Source organism: Pan troglodytes, chromosome 18 (assembly GCF_028858775.2).
Source record: "Pan troglodytes isolate AG18354 chromosome 18, NHGRI_mPanTro3-v2.0_pri, whole genome shotgun sequence".
Classification (NCBI taxonomy): domain Eukaryota; kingdom Metazoa; phylum Chordata; class Mammalia; order Primates; family Hominidae; genus Pan; species Pan troglodytes.
The window spans coordinates 49,487,273-49,495,654 of record NC_072416.2 but is presented as its reverse complement, the minus strand read 5'-3'; the positions used below and the strand labels follow the sequence as shown (position 1 = coordinate 49,495,654).

Genomic DNA, 8,382 nt, shown 5'->3' with positions numbered 1-8,382 from the left:
TCCTTTTGAAAAAATTCAGAGTTGGCAGCAGGGGCCTGTATGTCTGCGCAGCAGCATTGGTGGTGCCGGGTGACTTCCGCCCCTTGAGATACGTCCCTCGTTCTCTTGTCCCCGCTGCCCTGGGCTTCTGCTTCAAGCTTGGCCTACAGAGGTAGGCACTTGCATTTCTGAGCCTCGTATAGTCATTTTCTTCTCTTCAGAATCCTTTTTCTGTAATTCTTCCATGGGTCCACCTCCGTAATCCAGCGTAATCCATTTCACAAATGGGGAGACCAAGACCCAGGAAGGGGGCAGGATTTGCCCTGAATCAAAGAGCAACTTTTTCCTACCATAGTGACTTCAATAAATCAGACCACGATCCCTGTCCCTCCAGACACGACCCCCTACAACCTATTTCTAAGGGAGCTTATTTCCCCCAGCTTAGTTCAGGTGTTCCTGGCTTTGTGTGGCTATAAAAGAATTGGATTTAGCTCTGTTTGGCTTCCCTGTTCTCTTCCTGACAGCGCTATTTAATGGACAAACAGTTTGTTTTATTTATCTGACAGGGTTTCTTCACATTGTTTCGGGTTATCAGCCCTCCTCTGCAGATCATATTACAGCTTGTGCCGGGTTCGACCCTCAGTAGGGTTCACTCTAAATCAGATCCTTATCCTCACTGCAGTGATAAATAGAGCGGCCTGGAAGCCCACAGCCAGGTTATTTATTTAGTACCTCCGTGGATCATGTTTTATACAGCCGGGACTTCGTGTCAGGCCTTTACGGATCCAGCTTAAGTTGCATTCAGGAACTAAAACCCAAAGCCCCTTAAATAATGCTAACTTAATAGCTGACATTTTTATGAAATAAGTCTGTGTGGAGGGGGCAGAAAGGGGGCAATGCGGACAGAGAGCTGGAGCTGAGTTTCAGTGTGTGTGTGGCAGGGGTATCTGAACGCAGGTGGAGATTGGAGAGGATAGGGAGGCTTTGATTCTCTGGTTTATTTCAAACTAACAGAATATTTTGCTTTTAAGTGAGGTCTCTCATGGAGGTCTATAGTTCTTGTTTTTTTGTTTGTTTGTTTTATTTTAATGAGATAAAAAAGGAAGAGTCGGAGTTGAGATAATGTTTCTTAGGGAGCCACACAAATTAGGGATGGGGTCTTTCACGGGGGGGGGGGGCAATTTATTTTATTTATTTTAAATTTTTAAGACAGGGTCTTGCTCTGTGTCACCCAGGCTGGGGTGCAGTGGCATGATCGCTGCTCATTGCAACCTCCTGCAGCAAGCGATTCTTGTGCCTCAGCCTCCCAAGTAGCTGGGACTACAGGTGCACGCCACTACGCCCAGCTAATTTTTGTATTTTTGGTAGAGACGGGGTTTTCTCGTGTTGGCCAGGCTGGTCTCAAAGTCTTGGCCTCAACTGATCCTTTCATCTCGACCTCCCAAAGTGCTGGGATTACAGGCATGAGCCACCATGCCTAGCCAGGGGGCAATTTATGTAGTGGTGGAGGGAGGAAGCATTCTCTCTGAGAATCATCTTGTCAGAACCATCTGGCTGGGGGCGGTGCACAAGAACCATCTGCTGGGAGCCTCATTTCCATCCTGTTCCTTAAATGCAAACTTTTGACGTTATCCATAAATGAAGTCACACACACAATCACTGCAATGTGGGTACACGAAATGTGTTATTTTGACAAGAGTTAACATTTAACATACTCAAATTCATTTATTTTGCAACTGACTTTCGAATATACTAGAAGTCAAAAACAGAAAAAAAAATAAGCCTCATGTTTTTCAACCTTCAACCTTCAAGGAGCTAGAGGGGAGGAAATGAAAACATCTGCCTTCATAAAGGTGCTGCTCTTTCCTTCCAGGATTCCCCAGGGCATCCTTGGAGTGCCCCCAGTTTGAATTGGAGATAAAAGGTATGGTCTTGTTGAAATTGCCCCCAAATTGAGCTGCACCTTCCAATGGAGGCAGAAAGAATCGCCTTTTGATACGTTCCACAATTGGAATGCAAATTCTCTCCCATCTCCTAGACACCTGGGCCTGCCCCCATTTTTCTTGACTGTAATCTGTTTAGCTTGTGCATAAAATGGCAAAAACAAAGAGTCTTTCTGTAAAAGAAAAAGAAGAGGAAAGAAAGTAGATTCTGTGTCCTCTTCCTTAGTCCTTGCCAAATCTTTGCTCCCAGGCCTCGGCAGGTGGCAGTGTACATGAGTCATGCAGTCTATCTTTCTGTTTTGTTTGTTATTAACCACTGAAATGATGGCACCATTCCTGGAGTTAGGCCTTCAACCAAAGAGCTGGGCCATCCGTGGCAATGCCTCCCAGGCTTGGGAGCTGGGAAAAGGCCCCAGGAGCTAGGGCATTCTGATTGTTCTTTCAAAGAAATCCCTCTTGTTCTTAGTCAACATGCTGGATACCAGCTAAAAAATGCAAAATGATCTTCAGGCAGGGATGGCACAGGACCCTTGCTGAGCTGTGAAGCCTGGCTGTGAGGATTCCTGCATGGAAACATCAACATGTTGCCAGATTGGTATACGACTCAGCACCACACTGGTATGTAACCAGCTTAGAGGTCTGGAGGTTTTAGGGAAGCTGGGAAGTATTATTGCATGTTAGAGCTTGAGAACACAGGGCAGGCCAAAAGGTTAGGTTCTGATATGTGTGAAGGTTGAGTACCCGGCCCGGCACCTAGACGATGCTTCAGTTTGGCTTGCAACCAACAGGACACAACAGTGAAGGTACCCATTGCTGGGGGAAGAGGAGTAGGAGGCAGTGGTCATCACGGTTGGGGAAGGAAGCCATAGTTGAAACCACATGTAAATAATTAGGAAGAAAAAAGACCATGGTGTCATATAGATTTGTAAATCTCTAAAAATGAGGATGGTTAGGGGTACTGAAAAGAATTAAGTATTGTCATGAAATTCTTTCCTCCACTGTACATTAATTTTATTTAAAAACTCTTATATAAGCATTTACTTTGTATCAGACACTGTTTTGAACGCTGTGCAAGTATGAGCTCTCCTACGCCTCATTACAAACCTATGAGCTAAGCACTTTTAGGTCATCACTGTTTCAGGATCTGGAAAATGTGGTCCTGGAAGGTTAAGTCACTTACCTGAAGTCACCTAGCTTCCACGTGGGATTCACATGCAGGCAGCCCTGCTTGAGTTCACGGCCTCTCTACAAGACTCAGGCAGCAGATCTTGGATTCAAAGTGCTTAGAATACATTGCTTTCCCAGGAGCCACATTCAAGATGGGCTCATGTAATTCTTTGCTGTCCTTTTCAGGATCTGTCTTTGCCTCCAAGGCCCCAAATCTTCAGTCTTCATGGTTGACATCTGTTTATTTGATCTGGGATGTCTGCTGTGCAATGACGCCCTGTCTTTCTAGTTCTTGTTTGTTGGTCTGATTGAACCACAGGCCTCTCTTCGTGCACTTCATTCCTCTCTGCTCAGCTGGTATCTCTGTTTTTGGAAGGCAGGTGTGAATCCTTACACTCAGCTCTCATGGTCATTCATTTCTTCCATCTTCCTGCTCCTGATCCAGCCTCCATGACCTGCCTGCAGATAGCATTGCTACCAATGTCTGTTGGGTAATGGATAGATATTCAAGGAATGTTTGTTGAATGAATGCATGAGTGAATAAATGACAAATAAACTAAGCCTCTGCCAAAAGCCAAGCCCCTACACCTGCTTTCCTGTGGCGAGCTCCCACTTGAGACAATTATCCAAACACATTAATTCCTGAAAGAAAGAGCAGCCAGGAGTTCATTCCTTAGAGCAGAAAACACAAAAGGTTAAAAGTGGCTCTTTCTTTGAGTCCCCGACTGTGATTTCAGCACAGAGTGCAAACTCATTCCAGCTGGAAGGATTCCATTGTTGACATCTATAAAGCATTTGGAAAATCCTCATGGAGAAAAATGCTGGCAAAATCATGTAAGAAAAAAACGAATGAAATCTATAAATTTTATTATAATCACATGAAAGTGACATTTGTTTATGGCCAAAGACTAGAAAGGAACATGAAATATCAAAATGGTTTATTATTTAGTATATTACAATTTGAATTTTTAAAAATACCTACTGATGATTGTTGTTGGCATGTGTGTGAATGCATGTTCATGTGTGAGTGTGCATGTGTGGAGAATAACAGGCTATAAAAAGATTGTACCATCATCCAAGGGAACTTTGCACTAAGTTATCAATCCTGACCTGTTCTTCAAAAGTTGGATGATTTCTGATTAAATTGTCCAGGTGATTGCCCAAGTCCTAACCTCACAATGGCAGTGGTAGTCAACACCAGGTTGACACAGTTTCTATAATTGGGTAAGCATTGCACTTTGGGCCCAAGGTAATCATCTTGTTGATAGCACATGGAAGGTATTTGGCAGCTAAAGGGCAGCTGAGCTAACATTGCACCTGGCTGTTAAGAACATATTAGAATGATTAAGAGAAAAGAAAGATAAATCTGTTTATTATTATTATTATTATTATTATTATATTTTAAGTTCTGGGATACACGTGCAGAACGTGCAGGTTTGTTACATAGGTATACACGTGCCATGGTGGTTTGCTGCACATATCAACCCGTCATCTACATTAGGTATTTCTCCTAATGCTATCCCACCCCTAGCCCCCCACCCCCTGACAGGCCCCAGTGTATTATGTTCCCCTCCCAGTGTCCATGTGTTCTCATTGTTCAACTCCCACTTATGAGTGAAAACATGGGGTGTGTGGTTTTCTATTCCTGTGTTAGTTTCCTGAGAGTATGGTTTCCAGCTTCATCCATGTCCCTGCAAAGGACATGAACTCATCCTTTTTTATGGCTGCGTAGTATTCCATTGTGTATATGTGCCTCATTTTCTTTATCCAGTCTATCATTCATGGGCATTTGTGTTGGTTCCAAGTCTTGCTATTGTGAACAGTGCTGCAATAAACACACATGTGCATGTGTCTTTATAGTAGAATGATTTATAATCCTTTGTGTATATACACAGTAATGGGATTGCTGGGTCAAATGGTATGTCTGGATCTAGATCCTTGAGGAATCACCACATTGCCTTCAACAATGGCTGAACTAATTTACACTCCCACCAACAGTGTAAAAGCATTCCTATTTCTCCACATCCTCTCCAGCATCTGTTGTTTCCCAACTTTTTAATGATCACCATTCTAACTGGCATGAGATGGTATCTCATCGTGGTTTTGCTTTGCATTTCTCTAATGACCAGTGATGATGAGCTTTTTTTCAAATGTTTGTGGGCCGCATACATGTCTTCTTTTGAGAAGTGTCTGTTCACATCCTTCGCCCACTTTTTGATAGGATTGCTTGTTTTTTTCTTGTAAATTTGTTTGAGTTCTTTGTAGATTCTGGATATTAGCCCTTTGTCAGATGGATAGATGGCAAAAATTTTCTCCCATTCTGTATGTTGCCTGTTCACTCTGATGATAGTTTATTTTGCTGTACAGAAGCTCTTTAGTTTACTTAGATCCCATTTGTCAATTTTGGCTTTTGTTGCAATTGCTTTTATTGTTTCAGCCATGAAGTCTTTGCCCATGCCTATGTCCTGAATGGTATTGCCTAGGTTTTCATCTAGGGTTTTTATGGTTTTAGGTCTTACATTTAAGTCTTTAATCCATCTTGAGTTAATTTTTGTACAAGGTGTAAGGAAGAGGTCCAGTTTCAGTTTTCTGCATATGGCTAGCCAGTTTTCCCAACACCATTTATTAAATAGGGAATCCTTCCCCCATTGTTTGTTTTTGTCAGATTTGTCAAAGATCAGATGGTTGTAGATGTGTGGTGTTATATCTGAGGCCTCTGTTCTGTTCCATTGGTCTATATATATGTTTTGGCACCAAGTATCATGATGTTTTGGTTACTGTAGCCTCGTAGTATAGTTTGAAGTCAGGTAGCATGATGCCTCCAGCTTTGTTCTTTTTGCTTAGGGTGCTCTTGGCTATACAGGGTCTTTTTTGGTTCCATATGAAATTTAAATTAGTTTTTTCTAATTCTGTGAAGAAAGTCAATGTAGCTTGATGGGGATAGCATTGATTTTATAAACTACTTTGGGCAGTGTGGCCATTTTCACAATATTGATTCTTCCTATCCATGAGCATGGAATATTTTTGCATTTGTCTATGTCCTGTCTTATTTCTTCGAGAAGTGGTTTGTAGCTCTCCTTCAAGAAGTCCTTCACACCCTTTGTAAGTTGTATTCTTAGGTATTTTATTCTCTTTGTAGCAATTGTGAATAGGAGTTCACTAATGATTTGGCTCTCTGTTTGTCTCTTATTGGTGTATAGGAATCCTTGTGATTTTTGCACATTGATTTTGTATCCTGAGACTTTATTGAAGTTGCTTATCAGCTTAAGGAGATTTTGGGCTGAGATGATGGGGTTTTTTAAATATACAATCATGTCATCTGCAAACAAAGACAACTTGACTTCCTCTCTTCCTATTTGAATACACTTTATTTCTTTCTCTTGTCTGATTGCCCTGTCAGAACTTCCAACACTATGTTGAAAAGGAGTGGTGAGAGAGGGCATCCTTCTCTTGTGCTGGTTTTCAAACAGAATGCTTCTATCTTTTACCCATTCAGTATGATATTGGCTGTGGGTTTGTCATAAATAGCTCTTATTATTTTAAGATGCATTCCATCAATACCTAGTTTATTGAGAGTTTTTAGCATAAAGTGGTATTGAATTTTATCGAAGCCTTTTCTGCATCTATTGAGATAATCATGTGGTTTTTGTCATTGGTTCTGTTTATGTGATGGATTACATTTATTGATTTGCATATGTTGAACCAGACTTGCATCCCAGGGTTGAAGCCAACTTGATCGTGGTGGATAAGCTTTTTGATGTGCTGCTGGATTTGGTTTGCCAGTATTTTATTGAGGATTTTTGCATCGATATTCATCAGGGATATTGGCCTGAAATTTTCTTTTTTGTTGTTGTTGTGTCTCTGCCAGGTTTTGGTATCAGGATGATGCTGGCCTCATAGAATGATTTAGAGAGGAATCTCTCTTTTTCTATTGTTTGGAATAGTTTCAGAAGGAATGGTACCAGCTCCTCTTTCTATGGCTGTGAATCCATCTGATCCTGGGCTGTTTTTGTTGGTAGGTTATTAATTACTGCCTCAATTTCAGAACTTGTTATTGGTCTATTCAGGGATTTGACTTCTTCCCCACATAGTCTTGGGTGAGTGTATGTGTCCTGGAATTTATCCATTTCTTCTAGATTTTCTAGTTTAGTTGCGTAGAGGTATTTATAGTATTCTCTGATGGTAGTTTGTATTTCTGTGGGATCAGTGGTGATATCCCCTTTATCATTTGTATTGTGTCTATTTGATTCTTTTCTCTTTTTTTTATTTATTAGTCTGGCTAGCAGTCTATCTATTTCATTAATTTTTTCAAAAACCAGCTCCTGGATTCATTGATTTTTCGAAGATATTTTGTGTCTCTATATCCTTCAGTTCTGCTCTGATCTAAGTTATTTCTTGTCTTCTGCTAGCTTTTGAATTTGCTTGCTCTTGCTTCTCTAGTTCTTTTAATTGTGATGTTAGGATGTCAATTTTAGATATTTCCTGCTTTCTGCTGTGAGCATTTAGTACTGTAAATTTCCCTCTAAACACTGCTTTAGCTGTGTCCCAGAGATTCTGCTGCATTGTGTCTTTGTTCTCATTGGTTTCAAATAACTTATTTATTTCTCCCTTAATTTCGCTATTTACCCAATAGTCATTCAGGAGCAGGTTGGTCAGTTTTCATGTAGTTGTGCAGTTTTGAGTGAGTTTTTTAATCCTGGGTTCTAATTTGATTGCACTGTGGTCTAAGAGACTGTTTGTTATGATTTCCATTCTCTTGAATTTGCTGAAGAGTGTTTTACTTCCAATTATGTGGTCAAGTGTGATGTGGTGCTTACGACAATGTATAGTCTGTTGATTTGGGGTGGAGAGTTCCGTAGATGTCTATTAGGTCTGCTTGGTCCAGAGCTGAGTTCAAGTCCTAAATATCCTTGTTAATTTTCTGTATCATTGATCTGTCTAATACCGACAGTGGGGTGTTACAGTCTCCCACTATTATTGTGTGGGAGTCTAAGTCTCTTTGTAGGTCTCTAAGAACTTGCTTTATGAAACTGGGTGTTCCTGTATTGGGTGCATGTATATTTAAGAGAGTTAGCTCTTCTTGTTGCATTGATCCCTTTACCATTATGTAATGCCCTTTTTTGTCTTTTTTGATCTTTGTTGGTTGAAAGTCTGTTTTATCAGAGACTCAGAGACTAGGATTGCAACCCCTGCTTTTTTTTTTTTTCCATTTGCTTGGTAAATATTACTCCATTCCTTTATTTTGAGCTTATGTGTGTCTTTGCACATGAGATAGGTCTCCTGAATACAGCAC

The 8,382-nt window shown here is 40.9% G+C and overlaps 1 long non-coding RNA gene across 2 annotated transcripts in view; it reads left to right on the top strand.

Annotated features, from left to right (window-relative positions):
• Positions 1 to 2,243: 2,243 nt before the first annotated feature.
• The window catches only part of LOC134808815 (uncharacterized), a 137,436-nt gene continuing 131,297 nt past the window's right edge, over positions 2,244 to 8,382 (top strand). For both annotated transcript variants that reach the window (XR_010152618.1, XR_010152617.1), the window contains exon 1: positions 2,244 to 2,540. This is a non-coding gene — a long non-coding RNA (uncharacterized LOC134808815). The remainder of the gene's footprint in view (positions 2,541 to 8,382) is intronic.